This window comes from Columba livia, chromosome 12 (assembly GCF_036013475.1).
Source record: "Columba livia isolate bColLiv1 breed racing homer chromosome 12, bColLiv1.pat.W.v2, whole genome shotgun sequence".
Classification (NCBI taxonomy): Eukaryota; Metazoa; Chordata; class Aves; order Columbiformes; family Columbidae; genus Columba; species Columba livia.
In genome coordinates this window covers 17366269-17385564 of record NC_088613.1, presented here as the reverse complement: position 1 = coordinate 17385564, position 19296 = coordinate 17366269, and positions in this window count along the sequence as shown.

Genomic DNA, 19296 nt, shown 5'->3' with positions numbered 1-19296 from the left:
GCACTGGAAAATGAAAAGCTAACTTTTTCTGTAATGCAATTAATTCTTGAAACAGTTAAGGTTTAATTGAATGGGAAAGCATCATAAGATAACTTTATTCTTGTCATTGGGTCATTTTTACCTTTGTATGAGAGGTGCCATGCTTGATAGAAACCAATTAGAACTGAATTTAATTTTGCAAATTATTCATTTAATCTTTAGTTGACATTTATCAGTCTAGAAAATAAGGTAATTGAAATACATAGTGAAAGTGAATCAAGTAAAATAAGTTGTAAGAACATTTTAAATTAGTTTAACAACTTTACATCTTCTGTGACATCAGGCAGTAACTCCAAAGACACTGACAACTGTCATATTCTCAGATATATACATTTCAAAACCCTGTTTATTCGGAAATTAACTGAACCACAAACCTAGGTCTTTGCACTGATTTTCAAACCTTCACACACGACACTTTCCTTGCTGTTACAGAACGTGTTAATGGTGGCATGGCCATGATGCTCTGGAGTGTAAGAGAAGTCTAGCTGAATGTCAGTGGGTACCTGTTAAGAGTTTAGAACATTGTCAAGGCACAATGATGCAGTGTTGCAGGCTCGTGCCTCCCTGCACGCATCGGTGTTTGGAACGTCTGCTTCCCAGGGGTACAACACACAGGCCAGTGTGTGCGAGCTCCCTGCTCCCCTCTGCTTGGACAAAGCTCAGAGTCTGGGCAGAAGACCTGCACAAAGGCCATGGTGGGCAGCCTGTGTTCCAGACAACTCCAGATGGGTAGTGACTAAAGAGCCTTCAAATGTTGAGCCTGTGTCTAATGTGTGGCAATCCAGCCAATTCCTTCTTTCTTAACAATTAAACTACATGACACTGTTAAAACTGGGTGTTAATGCTCAGGAACCCTCAGCTGAGTTATTCCGGGCTCCAGCTCCCTCTGCTCTTTGCTCTGCAAGGTCCATTCAGTTTCATCAGTGAGAAACTTGAGCCCTTCTCCCCGCCTTTCCAACGGTTACCAAAAGTATCTCTCTAGTTCACAGCTAAGTGTTTGCATGTTCTTCCCAACGGACAAGTGAGGCTGAAGCCAGACCAGACAGGCAGGATTTTAATGGTCCATAAGCTTCAGGCATGTCATATTCCTTCAGATTTCCCTATTGTATTGGTGTGATATATCACAGTCAGTTTTCTTCTCAGTATTCACTGGAGCCCTTCATTCCGGCTGTTATCATCTCTAAATAGGAGCTGAGCTCCCACATGAATGGGGCATTCTGTCCTGCACCACATGGGTGAACACAGGGCTGGAGTTGGTGTATTTATTTGTGACATGGTGGTTTTCCACTCAGGAATACCCTCTAAGAAATACCTTGCTATTTCTAGGAAGCCCCAACCAGTGTTAAATTATAGCTCTATTTAGATGGCAATGGCACCTGGTGGTTACTGGAAGCAAAGTTTATGCTCTTCTTAACATATAATGACACCACCAATATATTACCTGGGTGGGGTGCTAATATATCAATAGCCAAACTTCCCTTTGAGCCAGGCAACAATAGGAGCTATGAGCTTGGTTGATTTTGTATGTCAAGCTCTGTACACCTTTTAAAATGCAAAGCTGGAGCAGTTTTGGCATCCTGTAAAGCTGTATTGGTTACAGCAGAGTAGCCCAAATCATTCAGCTTCTTGGAATTTTGAAATGAAACGTGTTGCTTTTGCATTTTATTATATGTGTATTTATTTCTCATAGTGCTTTTTAAAATTTTGGTTTTATGTGGTGGAATATCAGAATTCATTTTCTGATCACTCAGATGTTTTCTGTAATACAAGTCATGGAGTCACATGGACAAACAAAACCCATCTTTCCTCTCATTTGTATCCAGCTCATGTAAGTTTATAGTAGAATGGTAAAAATAGGTTTGAGAGATTCATGTATAGTGTTCATAAGATCTTAATGAATGTGTGAAGTGATTCCATCATAAATGTGTACTTAAAAGCTCTGCACAAGGTCAGTCTTTGTCAGTATTGATTTGGAACAGAATTAAAATGCCAGAAGTTGTCCAGTTTATCATCAAGCTGCTGAAGCCATCTTCTCTTTGATATTTCAACAAAGGAGCCCCGGGCAATCACACTAATTATTCCGAAAAGCAAATCTCAACTACTTTTAAATGCAAAATTCTCTGTCCTAGTCAAATGATTGTTAGCAAGGGATTACAGCATTATAGAGGATACTTTGCCCTTCCTTGTGGGTGAATCAATCTTGTTTACATCTGGCTAAGCAGCAAAGACAAAAATTCAGTCAACAGATTCTAGAGATCAGGCTTTGATGCACAGCAAATGATGTCAATAAATATGAAATACGACAAGAGCGTTCAATAATACCTAGTTTTTAGCTGAGATCTGAATATGAAGCATCTTCTGAGATAAATCAATACACTTCAATAAGACCAAAGTGTATTCTATGATAACCTTCATGTTATTGGTCTTTTCATTTAAAACAAAAAATTACCTCAGCTGGAATAATCTATAACCTGGTAAGAGATATTTTTTTTCTTTCAAACTCATAGGTTTGAAAGCACATAAGCAAACAAGTTAAATATGGGACTCTCACTTCTTTCACAGTTAACTGAAGAGTAGCGGAGATAAAAATAAATAACTAAATAAATATCGAATGTCAGAGCAAGGAAAAAACACCTTGCCCGTAGCCTGCTCTTGCTGGGAAACAAGGCAAAGAGGAGCTAACTGCCTGGCAGCGGGGCAGTTCTGGAGGGCCAGGCTCATGGCAAGCAACAGTGAGCAGCTCTTAATCCTGCCCAGTTTTTGAAAGGACATCTTACCTGTTTGTCTTCAAAGAAGGACTTTAGGACAGGGATCTTACTGGCAATGAAATACTAAAGCTGTACTGAGGAACAGGTTATACAGATCCGAGACACATGGCTTGTCCTCAGCCCAGGCTGTGTTCCCTGTTTGTCGACATGCGGTGACTCTTGCATGCTCTTGTAGGTCGTGTTCAGGCTAAATCGAGGTCTGGGGGAGTTGTGCACTGCAGCACCCGAGTCCTCTACGCCAAGGACAGCCTGCTCTGGAGTTTTCTCTTTCTAATGAGGCCAGATCTTCTACCTGATAGCACTCTACATCACTCAAGTGACTAGTTCATTTAGGTTTAAATGGCCCTTCTGCCTGGAGAGAAGTCTTGGCTGCAGGCTTCATCTGTCATGGGCATCTGCTCTCTTCTTTTTTTCCTTCTCAGCATGACTAAAGTAACTTACAGATGAGAGCAGATTGTGAGATGCACATTAACCTCTTTAGAGACCATAAATGATCCCCAAGGAGCATAGAGTTTACTCTTTAACTCTGATTCCTCTTTCCTTCCAAATACACATGCTATCTTATGCCACTATTCCCACAGCCGAGTGTTTCAGGCATCTCAAAATAACTGTCTCTCTCATTTCCTCTCCGGGGCACGTTCCGCCTTTAGGTTTTACAGACTTCCCATTGAAGTCAATGAAAGCTGTGTGCAAATATTAAGGGCAACATATGTCCCAAAGTCAACACTTCATTTTTTCTCGTGTCTTTTCTCCCATAGTGGAAAATCACCTCTAATCAAATGTATATTATAAAAAAATAATAACATGCTATGACTTTTTGAGTTATCCCATTGCATTCAATGAATAAACAAAGACATACCCAAGATAGTAATCTCATGTACATAACAACACGCACCCTTCCTTTAAACAGGTGAAGTGAAGAGTGCTGAATAAGACCCACAGTTAACATTTTACCATCGTTTTCACTTTGCTATCTAAGGTTCTACTTTTACATCACAGGGGAAGTCCAATATTCTTCAGAATGTGACCAATATTTTGTCACGTGCCCACAAATCAACATCATACAGAAGCAACCAGAGCCTTCTCTGTTTGCCTATGAAGCAGCTTCCAGACTGAGGGCAGGTTAATAGCCCTGTTCAAAGCTGAACAAATTTTGTCAATGTGTGTCTGTTTTAGTAGAGGATTTATGTATTCTGCAGATTTTGTGCTCTTTGTTCAGAAACGTAATGCCTCTGCCACTGATAAAACCTAGGAATAATTATTCTTCCTTTAAAAGTCGTCCTGTAAGAATTTAATAAAATAAGAATGACAGAAAGATGCTAGTGTGGGCTTGGGGAGCAAATAGTTCTGTTTGCAGAATCACAACCAGCATGAATATGTCGCTTCCTGAGCTTGCTGGTTTATTCTGACTAAAGCACTCGACTTCTTTGTGTTGTGGCATCCCCAGCTGAACAATGAGAATAATACTTGTCACTTGGTGTAACTCAGCATCACCTTTGCTTCTCTACCCACATCTCCAGAGAGCAGGAGCGTGAGTCCCTGAGCTGGTTCGGTGAGTGTTCAGGGTGTGTTCAGGACAGCTAGTGTTAAGCGTGGTTTGTAAAGACTTTAGAAACCTTGTGATTAAATTCCTGACTGCTTTCCTCCTCCCAAAGGCTCAGAGGCCTTGCAGCCAATACAAGCAGCACCAACACCTGCGGTTTCACAGATTAAGCCTCTACCTGGAGAGATTTGTCTTCTGTTCTTGCCCTTTCTTGTGAGGTTCTCCACAGCCCACATGACTTGTCGGTGTTCTTTTCATTACTCCGCCACCGGCTGTAGAGCTAATACTACTACTAATACTAGATTACTTTAAATATTGTTTAAATATTAATGGAGAAACAAAAGATTCTGCATGACATAGTTGAAAAAGCACAGGGGAGCAAAACCATGGATCAGTAAAGAGATCCGACTATACCTGTCTCTGTCTTAGCTTCAGTACTGCAGCCCAAGGTACAAAGATACCGATTCCTGGTAGCCATGAGGAAGAAAGAAATGATCAGGGGCTTCAGGTAATAACAGCAAGAAGAGGCTCTGCCTCCCATACAGGGTCTCAAACCCACTGCCCTCTATTGCCCAGCAAACAGGAGTTACTGGGATTTTTGTGTGTGTGGCCCACGCATCAGAGAAAAGAAGAAATCTAAAGTGTCTGACGTTCAGGTGAAGGCACCAGCCAGGTTAGTAACCTAGCACTGAAGGGAAAACAGCTTCAATCAGAAACGTGTTAAAACCTTTCTCGTAGGCACAGGATAATATATCTCTGTGAAATCTCATCTTGGTCTCTAGTATTTGCATATCAGTTTAATCCCTAAAGCATGAGATTTTTACATTCCTTTCAAGGTTTGCTTGTATTAACTATCCTAGTGCCAGAAATTCTTGGCACCCTCCACGTTGTGATTCGGCCCTGGATTCTGGTAAATTTGTGAAAACAAATGTACCTTCATCCCTTACTCCATCTGCCAGTCCCTGCTCTTCTCTTCGTGTCCAAGGCTGTGGAGTTTGTGCTGAGAGCTGTGCTGACCTATTGGCATCTCTCACAGAACAGATTCTACCTGTAACTGCAGCTCCCACGTTCACAGTTATTCATGGTTTTTAAAATGCTGTACTACAGCCTTGTAAATAATGTAAGGAGTTTGGATGAAAATACTTTTTCCATCAGCTGTACATGATTAAATTAAAATGTTTGTTTATATGCTTTTAAATACTTCTTCCGTCCCAGTAATTTATGAATCAATACCTCTGGCATGCAATTTTGTTTAACAATGTAGACCAACACTTAATTAGTGCCTCATAATAACATGAAAATCCTGTTAACACAGTAACATAATATGTGTCCTGGATGTTTTGTGGCTCTAATCCTGGCCTGATGAAAAGGAAGCCATAATAAATGTATTTTTTAATTAATACCCAAATGTAAAGAGATCGAGCTTGGAACCTATCTTCTAGATATAGCTTTTGCGGAAACAGTAAATGATAGTTATGTAAGTTTTCTAGGTCGTCAAAATACAGTCATCCCTAAGGATGTACTAGAGTATGTATGTACAAGGTCAGGATTAAAACATCCTTACTGAGCCTCTCTTCAGCTCTATTACGTGCAGCTGTGTCTTGAAAACACTTTGGGCCAGACGCTGTGTTTTTCCATTTGTTTTTGAGAGCCTGTAGGAGCACTGCAAGCTGAATGGTAACTACGCCAGATGATTGTCCTGCTTTTAGACAAATCTTGTTGGATTTTCCTACCACGCCGTGACAATAATGCTGCCCTATTTATTTCCTGATTTGGGGAGATCTTCCTTTTGGAAATGGCTGGCAGACCACCTAAGCCAAACTTCAAATAGCACCATTGTGTAAGCTGCATTATAGGAAGTCCTGAGCTCACATGCTCTCCGTACACACATAGCACAGCAGAGCTGACAAAATCCAGTCCGGTTTCACAGAATCACAGAATATTAGTGATTGTTGTTGGCCTCAGTGTCATGCACCTTAGAGATCGTGTCATGCACAGGCAACAAGTCATTTTTTATGCGGGATCAACTCTATTTTTATGGTAGTTACTGAAGAAATCCTGGTAAAAGTAGAGCAGGTCTAAAAGAAAATGTATACTCATATTGCTTTAGAAAATCTTTGTTTTTCAATTTGGTATTCAGTTTCATTGCCATAGATGATGCAACACCATCAAATTACTCCTGGTCTTAATACAGTAGCCCATACTCCTCCCCTATAGGTGTGCAGCTTTGCTGGAAACTCATTGACCCTCTGGCTCTTATTTCAGCTGCATTGTTCTGGAGAATCCCGATGCTGCTCTGACAGACCCTATACAGTTAACCCCTCCAGAAATATCTCTTAGAAAAACTAGTTAACAAGTAATTCCGCAGGGACTACCAAACATCTCAAAGTTTGTAAGGCAGAATTTAAATCTGCTGATTTAGGTGACACCACAGCCTACTGAGAACCACCCATAAGCCTTCTTGCTTTAGATAAATTCGGGGGAAAGATTAAGTAGTGGTTCCATTAAGCCATATACATATTCATGCAAGATTTGTTATTTGTATACTCATTATTTTTTTCTGTCATAAGTATTTAAAAAGCAACACCTTTTGTATGCAAATTTCTGCTTAATAATACTTGCCAGCTTTCAAATTAATGAATTGCAAGCATAATTTTGTTCATGACTTTGAATCACAGAACAAATTAAGATTCAGTCACAAAGATGCCATTTATCTTCAGTTTTGCAGTTGATGATTCTTAGTGCCCTGTGCATCAGCACGTAAATATTTAGGCTGGACATGCACAGGCTCGTACAAAGTAGTGAAAACTTAACATACAGATAGGGCTTATTTTCTTGTGTTCTTACATGCTTTCAGTAACTGCCAAGTGCACTGAGTACTTTCAACAGATGAGTGTGTATATATATACTGCATTGACAGAGTATCGTGTTAATGCTATGAACAGTATGTAAAATTCCTCCTTCTCACAGATATATAAGGGTTATATAAAGATTTGTGTGATTAGCTGTACCCACAAATATCGTCCAAATCAAAACAAAAGGTAAAACTTACACATTCTAATACTATAGGCAAAACATGAAAGTTCATGACAAAATTCCCAGTAACTGTGGAAGACTTTTTCTCGAATGTCGCAATTTTCCATAGTCCCCTCTAGCCGAGCTTGGGGCTTGGTGGGTCATCTCTTTAGAATTACATAGAACCTGGTTCTTATTGTCTAATTGCCAGTTAATGCATCCATCAAATAACCTTGGGGCTTGCGGCTAATATAATTGAAGTCAGAGGAGTAAGGGAGAGAGAGGGCAAGGAATCCTTGATGCTGTAAGAGCAATGCATGCCAGTCAGGTGTAGCAGCTCAGTGTTTTGGTTGAACGAGTGGTCCCTCAAGCAGGAGAAATGACGTTTAAAACATGTAATGAAGTAGACGCATATTACTGAAAGTTACACGTTCCTAAGTGAAGCAATGTCGGTATCGAGGGCAGCTCATTTCGTACTTGAGGACAGGTTCCAAGCAGGTCATTATTTCAGTTCCATCAGCTTTAGTTACTGCTTGGTTGGTAAAGAGGAAAAAAAATTAATCAAGCCGCACTACAATTAATCTGTGATATGATATGGCATGAGCAGTTATTACTCATAGTGAAAAGCAATTTACCAATTAATCCAAAAATAGCATCGGAACAATCTTATCTATAAAAATCATCATCTTGTGCATTATTTCCATTTATGCATTAGCTCACTACAGCTACTTCTTATTAACTCTGGGAAGTGTTAAGTGTTTCCCTAACGTGCATATCTCTGTAGGATTTTTCACCTTTTGTGTTTCCAGTTGGTATAATGGCATTTCTGAGGAAAGGGTTCTTGCTTGTGTCCCCTTGCATTTTCCTGCTTTTTCAAACATATTCCAAATAATTGAGATCCTCTTAAGTTTTTGGTGTGGATCTTATTTTAAAATACTTGTATTTTCAGGAAAGGTCCTCAAATCAGAACCATGGAGACAAAGATTTCAGAATGTTTGTTCCTTAACCTGCAGGAGATTTAAGAATTCGGTCTTATCCTCATTTCTCAGAGCTACTTGCTAGGTATAGGCAGTACCTTGTGATATTTTCCTACAAACAAGGGCTTTTATTGCACTAATGTAGTGTTCCTGTCGCAGTAATAAGTTCCAGTAATCTTTCTGTCACTATTTAAATAGGGAATGGCAGCACCACTGAGTGACCCCCATGTCAGACTAGTGCTGACTGAGATTGCTACCAAACCTGTACTGAAGGGCATGGCTGTGAGCAACTTCTTTCCTAATAGAGCTGTGAGGTTGAAGGAACATCCTGGTGGAGAGTTTAGCAGAAAAACACTTTGTTTTTGCCTATTTGCTGTTGTGCTTGGCACATAACTGCAGTGGGCATGGTCTGCTTTCTGTCCAGTTAGGCTGTGTTTGGTGTCAGATAAAGTATCGTGGTGCTCAGTCTGTTCCAGAGCAGCCGGTAGAACACACAAGGTGCTGGTCGAGTCCCGTGTGTTTCCTGGCACAGGCAGGAGCTTCGCATCCCTTCTTGCTCTAGTTGTTTGCCTTTTTTTCATTTGTGCGAAGGTCAGAAAGATCTACTTAAGGTTAATGAGCCAATTGTTGTTGTAAAAGACACCAGTCACGATGACTGTTTTCCTGCTTATTATGTACATAAATTGATACTGGAGATGGAGAAGGATTGTGGTGCTGCGGTATTGTTCTGTATACAAGCAGACAAAAATTGCTTGCTGGAGATAATTACCCACTCATGTACAATTCAGAAAAACAAATGGCTCTTTCATTAAGTTTGTGATTCAATACACACATTTTCTTGCACTTGGCTCTTAACCATAGCACACAGAAGATGTATTTTTAAGTTTTGTATCAAATTTAGAGTAAATTGTAGTAATGTGAATTCTGTTACATTCCCCAGAACTCGCTGATCTGTCCACTTAGTCATATAGACGTGAGAACTTGAGTCCCTGGATGTAGCCTACATGCCAAGGCACAGAAAGTTGTGGTAGGAAATTACCCTTTTAGATGATGTAGTTGTACAGTGAATACTGGTTTTCTTCAGACTGTTTTCTTGCCTATAACCAGTAAATCTACAATGAATTTTTTACTTAAGTTTCTAAATAACAACTTTATTGTTGCCTGGGCTACAGAGGTGAAAGCTCTTCTGAAAACATTTTCTATTTTGGTTGGTAAGTCTCCCATCCATAGCTGAAGAGAGCAGAGACTCCATCCTAACACCTCTATTTCCATGTTTAGCCCCTACTGAGATACTTTCAGTTGCCTATAGACAGAGTCTGCCACAGACTAAGCTTGAGGGGGTTTTGGTGTTCTTTGTGTGTTTGGTTTTGTGTGGGGTTTTTTTGTTGTTTTGTTTTCCCCTGAAATGTTTCCTTTAGTAGACAACAAACTATCCTGGGGTCATCTTTAGACTGCCTTTTTTGTGATTCTGAACATCACTTTTATTAAGTTACTCTTTTCACCAATTCAACAGCATTGCTACTTTTCTTTGTTTACATTTTTATTTATTTTGGCTTGGCCTCATGAGTTACATCATCTGTGGTACCAGCTCTCCATCTCTTAGCTATAACATGCATCAGCAAATGGACTTAAGCTGGCCCATGGCTGAAGAAGCTGATTGATGATGAGCTGCTACTAATAAAAATGACCTTACAGGGTGATTTGACTTAGTGCAAGCACCTACATAGCAGCTGCAAAGAAGTAGGGAAAGGAGCAATATATATCATAGAAACAAGCTGAAATGGAGAAGGTGATAGTGCTGCTACCTGCAGCTCACCTTCTTTGGAACTTCAAATACTCATTGCAGGGAGAAACAAATCCCATTGAAACAGAAAGAATGAAAAGGATCATCTGCTCAGATAAGTTAACTTGTGTTTAGCATTTCCCTGTTCTCACACTTGGGCTTTGACTCAAAATTCTATTTCAGTTCACTTCTCCCTGGTTTCCGGTTAATCCAAACCCATATTGCACTCACTTGCCAGTTTGTCGAAGATGTGTTCTGACCAGTTTGGGGAAAATATTGTGTATTGTAGAATTTTATCCCATAAGGATGATTCTGGGAGCTGTCCATACATATCCAAAGTTGTCACTTTTCAGCACACCTGCTGCGCTGCTTCATTCTCCAAAAATGTTTACCTTTTTATGATCAGCTGATCAAATTTTCACTAGCATTGATACAGCTGTTCTATTTTGTAATATCCTCGAAGCTTTAGTCATCTGCTTTGCCGTCTGTAGTAATAATTTGCTAAGTTCATAGCAGTTTTCTCTTGCTTATAATAAAATTATTTAAATGTGATAAAAATAAGGAAGCTGACACTAATGAGGGGGATTTTTATAGCATTGAGAAAGCTGGGATTGCCACTTGTGATTGATGTATACAGAGTTTCACACCACACAGTTCTGCTTTCTTCAATCACCATGCCAGTCATTATATTATACTAAAATGTTAATGATACAGTCAGCGAGTCATATCGAGTTGCTGATTTATCAAGTTAGTGGAAAAAATGCAGGTAATTCAAAAAGAAGACAGTTTTGGAAAGTTAATTTATCATTGCCTGTTGAGAAATAACAGTGAAATCACTTGGAGATGTGGAAATTGGTTAATTTTGTATAGCTACAGATGTTCATTACAATTTATATCATGAGAATTTTGCTCGAACTCTGTTAGTATCACAGCTAAAATATCATTATAAGAACATTGTAAAAAATATTCTATTTTCTATTCTCTTTTAATCTTTGCAGCAGTTATGAGTCATCATAGAATTTCAGGCTTCAGTATCTTGCCAGTTTCACGATCATGTCAAAATGCATAACATAAAGAGAAACTCTGCAAGTTGAATCCGGTTTTGTGAGAGTTTTAAAGGGAATAGATGATCTGCTGATGATGAATTGTGTTTCTAAGGCTCCTCCTGATGCAATATTTTCTAATCATAGCTATAAAATAGATTGTCACAGAATACCAGACAGAAGATGTGTGAAATAGCATTAAGAGTTTATAATGTGTGTAATAAGTCATATCATCCATTACATGCATGCTTGTTGTAGTATCATGATGGATAAATTACCACGTTATTCGTGGTACCTGAAATCACACATATAGCTTTAATAATAATGTTGTTCCTGGCCTATAAGGTGTAAAATGACACAAATAATCAACATCACACACTTCTGTCGGGCACAGAGGAGCTGGTGATGTGTGAAGAATCTGTGTAAACCTCAGATGAACTATCCTGGAGGCATCAAACTACCCATTGGAAGAAAAGAGGCTGGTCTTATTCCAGATTGCCAGTTGAATTCCTGATCTCTCTTGACCGAAGTGTGTGTGGCTACATGTGAGATAAAGCTGGCCTCGACAGGACAAATCACATCTGGTCACTAGTACAGTCATGCAGTTGGCGAGTCAAGGTGTCCATTTCCCTACCAGAGCAATGATGATTTATTTTTACTCTGGCTAAATCACATTGACCTCAAAGTGGTGACATTCAATATTCCTAATTGTATTTGTCTTTTAGAGGATGGGCTAATGGAAAGCGTTCCTATGATAAATATGTTCAGTCCAATTTGCCATTATCAGATGATGCGGTGACTGTCAGCTTTGCAAAGGAAGCGTAAAATGATGCCCACTGAGAGCAGCATGTGAACTCATTTTCCACCAGTTTAGGTGGTAACTCAAGATGCAAGGCAAATGTGAGTCGGGATCAGGATGCTCCTACTAACGTGCATCTTACTTGTTTCTATTGTTTCTCATGTTTTATATTTTGCATAGCACAGAATCTGTTATTTAACTTAATAAATCATAAGAACGCTACAAGTTTAAAAGATCGTGCAGATTTTTCAGTTCTGTAGAGAACCAATTTTGTCCTTGATTTTAATACTTAATTTAAAAGGAAAACAGGCTCTTAGAGGTGTTTTAGCATTAACCTTTGTTTTAAATGTTCTCTAAATGAGGCTTAGTCATTCTCATTTGAGAATCCCCTCTAAATTTTGGTACCATGAAAAACCACTTTTCTTGGGTGGCTTTTGCAAGCCACAGAAGCAAGAGTGAGAAATGCTGTGCAGTTTGGCTTAGGAAGCACAGGAGCATCTGGATCTAAACTTCTCTCACATTAACTTTTATTGAGGCTTGCAATCAGTGGCAAATCTGAATCTTTCTTTTGATACCATCTTCAGTACAGATTCAGTTGGGAAACTACTTCCTAGACATGTAAGAGCACTCAGAATTTCCCACAGCAGTGTTCTTCATTCTTGAGATCAGGAAATATAGGCCAAGGAATTTTAGGAAATTTAGCCCCTACATGAAAACCTTGCCAGCTCATTCTGTACCATCCAGAAATACTGCTTGCTATATTCTGTAGTTGAAGACTCCTTGTTTTACCAGTGAAAGTTGCATTAACGACCATATGTTTAAGGGGCTCATTCAGTCCACATCAAATGCCATCTTCTTCTCAGTCATTATAGTGTGTGCTGTTCTGTCACTAAGAGCTTTCCTATAACCATTTCTATATGGGCTGTTGGTGACACTTGCCTGCTTTTTATAATGACATACTGAGGCCTTCAGGTGCAGTAGTAAATCTTCTCTACTATTTTATTAAATTCCTTTGTGTTCTAGATGCTAACTACTATCTGTGAAATATTTTTTATCTTCATGTTAGAAGGTGAAAGCATATTGGGAATTGCAGCACAGGAACCCACGGTATTTTTTTCAGCATTGCATTTACCCTGCTCATCATTTCCATCACATAAATACTTTCACGCTTCCCTGAGTCATTACAGCCTAAATTAAAGGCAAAAATCCACATTCCATCACCACTAATAAGAACAGCCACAATTTTCTGGTGGTACCCAAAGACTCAGCCGAAGATTGGGGCCTGATATAGCCAGATATACAAGAAGACACAGACCTTACTTCACCATGCAGATTCTGCTACTGTTACTCAAACTGAAAAATCAGGAAATTACCTGCAGAGAAGAGTATTTCACAGTACAAATGAAACTGTAAAAGTATCCTCTCTTCTGTCCTTTAAAATTTCAAAAAAGGACACCCCAAGTGATACTGTATCATACTATCAGGGCTGATTATTTCAGAGTAGTATAAGCTAATGCGTGAAAAGAACTGCAGCTTTCATATTGTTAGTTTAAGTGTTAATGGATACCTTTATTTAATTTCCTTGATGATAGAAAGAAATCCAGTCTCATAAAAAATGTAAGGGAAAATTTACTACCCATATTAACATGAATTTAAGGCCATTGCTAACAGCTCCTGTGGAGTATAGAAAGAAAAGAGATGTTTTATTCAGTGCTGGCACAGCTTATCAACAGCGTGTGTCTGCACTAGCAAGGGGAGCCTGCTGCACTCCATCAAAGCCTGGGACAGTCTATGAAAACATTGAAGGGACAGGGAGAAGCAGCAGACTCTGTTCCAGCTAAGAGAGACAGCAGCTGTGTGCCAGGATATTGTACTTTCTGCTATAGGAAGTAACAATAATGAGCATAAATTAGGGAGGTGGAATGGGAAGCAATGGAAAAAGAGTAACTGAACAACTTGGAGAGAGTAATTTACCAATTGTTGAACTGTTTGGCATACCTTGGTGCCAGCAGGGCTGGATCCAGCCTTGAATACCCCTTCCTTGGTGTTGCTCTACTGCAGCTTTGGATGGGGACAAGGTGACTGACAAATAGTACTGGGAAGCTGAGCCTGTGTAAAAATGGACACAGAAAAGACACCTCATGCAGGACACTGCTCGTTTGAAGAACTGTTAGCCATTTCTGGACAGCCCTATCTTCCCTTGAGCCGTGGACTTGGACCAAATATTCATTTCACACAGGTCAGCTGGGAGCCAGCAGATAGAGGTGACCTTCAGGTACTCTCAGTTTGGTTTGTCCCTGTGGGCTGGAACTGAACAGCCTTGTGTCATGCTGCCAGTTCTCTGACTCACACAGCTCTCTGTTGGCCTTTTTTTGTTATAAAGACCTTGAGCTTTGGTTCTGGAAAATCTCTGCAATGGTGTCTGGAAAAAAAAAAAATCAGCTTCAAGCCCATTTTTTTTTTTAGATATATGTATTCGGCAAAGTTTGGAAGGGGAGCAATCCTTCCTTAAAGTATCTGTACCTCCCAGCCAGCAATGAGGCCTCTGAGGGACAACTGCATCTCGAACACTGGGCAGTGATGCGGAGAAGGAACCGTAGTCACAGGATGTCACCACACAGATTTACAGGTCCCTCGTAAGGTTCACTCTCCCAGGGTACTCCAGAGCTTCTATTGAAAGTTACTCTGCCTAACGTGATTATACCCACCTAGAAGAAAACAGGACAAACAGCAGCTGCCCTCTGCGGAGAGAAATCCCCTTTCCAGATGTGTGGGGAATTCTTCCTTTCTGAACTTGCCAAGTTCCAGTAAAAATTTCTCTCATTGTGTTGAGGAACCAAGAAGGCTTATCACTTAAGACCCAGCTATGGGCTTCTCCTGTTAACTTCCAATGCCACAGAGCTCAGAGTCTCACTCCCACGGGATCTGTGTTCCCAAGTGTCAGCTTTTGTTTCCAGAATCACTTCTGTTTTGCCAGGAGACATTTCAGCTCTTTTAATTCCCTCCTCTTGTCTTCACAGCATTTTTGTGGCTACCTACAGATACATTCATCCAGGCATTACCTTTTCAGAACAGCAATCTATCAGCATCATAGAGAATATTTTGATGTATTTGGCCTCCTACAGTTGTACAAAATTCCCTAGCAAATCCCCTACTCTTTTTAGAAGAAGGTATAATTGCACTGTGTCTTTTTTTTTTTTCTTTTTCCAAAGCTGAGTGGGATTTACAATAATACGAGCAGATCATCAAAGTGAAATAAAATCTATTTGTCAGTTTTTAGCTTGCAAAAGAGACGCACCAGCCCACCTTATCCATGTGGGTGTTCTTGGCCTGTTCCAATAAGGTGCATGCTTTAAAATAAGACTGGGACAATAAAGCTCTGGAATCATTCAGCTGAAATCACCAGCCTGCATACACTTGGCAGATTAAAACTCCGAAAAATTTCAGGCTGACATTTAGAATGGAGCAAAATTGTTTAAAGTACATTTAACAGTAACTTTTCCATAGCCCTCGTCTCTTCATCTTCCTAGCACGAAGCCAATGGGCAATTCACTTGGCAGTCTGCAATACGTCTGGCTCAGACGGTGCCAGTCTGTAGCAACAATATACACTGCATACATACCATGGTGATTCAGTGGGCTGCATTAAGACGCCTGAGAGAAACTTTGTGGAGGTGAGGATGTTTAACCTTTTCAAACCACATCTGGGAAGTATTTTGCAGTATCCAGTGCTCACTGCTGGAAAATCACTGAAGATGCCTACGTGACCGACCACTGTGTTAACCCTTAGCTGTGTTAGACCCTAGTTGTGTTGACACCTATATCTGTGTTAGATCCTAGTTGTGTTAGCCCCTAGCTGTGTTAATCCTTACCCTAACATAACGATGCTGCGCTGAAAACTGGGCAGCTATGCTGTGCTCAGTGTAAAGTTTGACAAAGACTAGGACACAAGTATTCAGTCATTACTAGAACTACAGATTGTCTCTTCAGGTTTGCAGAGTAGATGTATTAAAGTTGTTGGGTTTGGCATGGGACTGTAAAGCAGCCACAAATGCTAAGAACTTGTTTTCCATTATTCTACAGTACTTGGTGTCTTAGCAGCTATTTGCCAAGCTCTAACTAAATTTTGTTTCTTTCCCTCTTTTATGCTTATGTCCAGACTCTATTGTTTCAATAACATATGCTGTTTGGAAAGTGGTGATATAAGGTTCCTTTAGTCATCTCGGCAATAGGTTTCAATCCCTGTCTTGAACTGTTGCTTCTATTTTTGAAAGGTACTTGCTTAATTTCCTAACACAAGGGTGCTTACTCTTTTGGGTTATGTTGATATCTTGTGGGTTTGCTTAAGAAAGTTATTTTTCAAAATTATATAGTAGTAGAATGTCTTCATAGACCATAGAAATGATGAAAATAAAGCTGAAAGAGACCTCTGGAGATTAATAATTCCAAACTCCTACTCAAAGCAGGGTTAATTTCAAAATTAGGTCAGGTTACTTAGTGCTTTGTCTATTCAAGTTTTGAAAATCTTCAAGGATGGAGATACATATAATATGATATTATGTCCTCCTTCCCTATTTCTTTAAAGATAGAGAGTTAGGGAGTATATTCCTTTAGGCAAAGCAAGCTACAAGAACTGCTGATTCTTGCGTACATTTGGGGAAGGATATGGAAACTCATTTCACCAGTGAAACAAATTTTCATTCAGTTGCTACAGATTTTATTTTTTTAACAGATGGAAACTTTGTGTCTCATTTCTCTCTTAAAGAAGCCAACCACGATTTTCATGACTCATATGGAAGAATAGCACCTTATAACAAGTGGCTCTGTAATCCCTACTCCAGACCACCTAAGAATTGTCCATTTCCTATTATTTTTCTTTAACTCTGTTCACCTCATGAACTAAATAGACTCGATTCCACTAAATGGAATGAAGTGAAATCTCAGCTATTAATTGTAATGAGCTGGAGTTTATTTTTGGGGGCTTAGAGTACTGAGTGTAAGGAAGCTCTGTTGTTCTAGCAACCGCATGTGTACCTGTCCTCAGCAGTAAATCATTGTATTCAAACCTCTTCAAGTATCGATAATTCACTTTATTTCCCACTATCAAAATATGCCTAAAATAGTACTTACATACTTTTGGTAATACAACTACATAATCCTTCATTCACTCGTTGTTCTTAGTAGGCAGAATTTGGTGTATATCTGTAACTACAGGCATTTTTGCAGCTCAGAGAAAATGTCAGATAAATAAGGCCATAGCCAACACTGCACTAAGCCTGTGGAAAAGCTCCTATTGACATCAGTAGGAATTCTACACAGGTTTAAATGTTTCATCCTCTTTTACTCCCTTTTCCTTGTACTGTTATCTGTAATCTCCTCTATTAAATACAGTTCACCTTGTACATCCCCAAATAAGGGTGAGAAGAATCTACTAATGGATAGAAACTAGTTGATGATAGGAGCCTGTTATAGTTTCATGGGATTATGGTGGCATAAAAATCAGTAGATACTCCCCAGAAAGGAGAATTTTGCAAGTAGATTTTCTTTTACTTCAGACCAGAATACTGTATTCCTTAAAGACAGGAGAAACATTAGGAAACCTCCTGGGCATTTCCTCTTTTGGGGACTTCATCAGGAACAAGGTAAGTGAATTTGTTTCTTGAAAAGCTTACTGGGTTGGTGGTTTGGGTTTTTTTGGGGTGTGTTTGGTTTGTTTTTTTTCTCTTTTATGCTTTCATTAAAATTACACAGGGAGATACTCAGAGGATCTTTAGAATCTTTGTTTACATGAGATATATGAAAGCATCACGCTAGGTATGAGCTGGAATGTGTGCATGAAAAAGATATAATATTAATTTTAAAACATAGTTTGATTTTAAGACATTTTCAGATAGGTAAGAGCTGCCTCTTTCCTAGCAGACTGTGTGTAGCAAAAGTAGAAAACCTTCAACATTTCTTATCTTTAGAAACAGGAATCTGGTCCTTTCCTTCGATTATCTCCAGCTTCTCTTATTTTTCTCTCTAGCCATCTGCAGCCCCAAGCAGGTCTTTACCTTCCACAGCCTGGTAAATTCACATTTGATACAAAAGCATGTAGGCCGAGCACCAAAACTGCAGTACTGCCTTTTTTATGCTTTCTCTGGCACCAAAGCTACATTAAATAATTCTTACGCTATCTTGTCCCTTTTTCCATTCTGCTTCCTCCTTTTCCACCTGCTTTGTGTTAGTGTCCTTACCAGATGTGACGATTCATTTGTTTGTTGGGCCTTGCCTGTAGGACTTAAAAATGAGGATTAAGAAGAAAATAATGCAGGATTGATTGATTGATTGATTGATTGATTGATTGATTTTCATAGTCTGGGTCAGTGATCTAGTTTGTAGCTTGTTCCCTGGAAGCTAAAACAGTCCTGCTTAGAGCTTAACCCCACTAGTAGTTGCATCAGCACAGCGAAGAGGAGCAGTAAAGGACAGTGGTGACCAGCAGTGGCTGAAAGGAGCCAAACACTTCCAGCACTGGCCTTTGGTACCAGGGAAATCCCAATGTTGTGGTGCCACAATTAAGAGCATGGGTCCAAAGACAATTAAATTACCAGCCGAGTTAGGTGTGACCTTGCAGGCCGTGAGCTGTCCCACAGGATCCACTGAAGGTACACCCTGTGCTACGGCCAATACAAGCGGGGTTACCCCCTCTCCTGAGGAGGGATGTCACCCTGCAGGGCTCACTGCTCACTCCTAGGTAAGGGGAGGTGTACCTCACCATGGGGTAACTTGTATGCTGGAAACCACAAGTTGTGCTGTCCTGTTTATCTACCATATCCTAAATTCTGTTTAAATGAGTGCAAAACCTGATAAGGATCCAGCCATTCCTTTTTTAACTTAATTTATTTTTGTCTTTTAAATTAAGTTTTTCACTGTCCTATTTAAAATCCTCCACGCGCTTTCTCCAGCTCTCCACACGGTACAGACTTATCTGCTGCACACATCCTCCAGTGACTGAAAATGCTTTGCTCTCACTCCCAGGGCAGCCAAGTCAAGCTGATAAACATGCTTCCCCTTCTCCTGCGTGTCAGTTCGCACTGTGCTGAACTTACATTTTCATTAACTTGACTTTAACAAAACTTTTCCCGGTCCTCCAGGGACAACTGCTCCCTGGTGTAACTGCTCAGACCTCCACCAATGTCAACTTCAGACAATTTCTACCAGCTGAGGTCCGGCCTGAGAATGTTGGGTTTGTGTCTGACACCTTAATTCCTCATGAAGCAAGATTTATTCTAGACTCCTGTCCTTTCAGCGGGCAGCTTTCTGCATGAGGAGGATTACATTTTTTTTG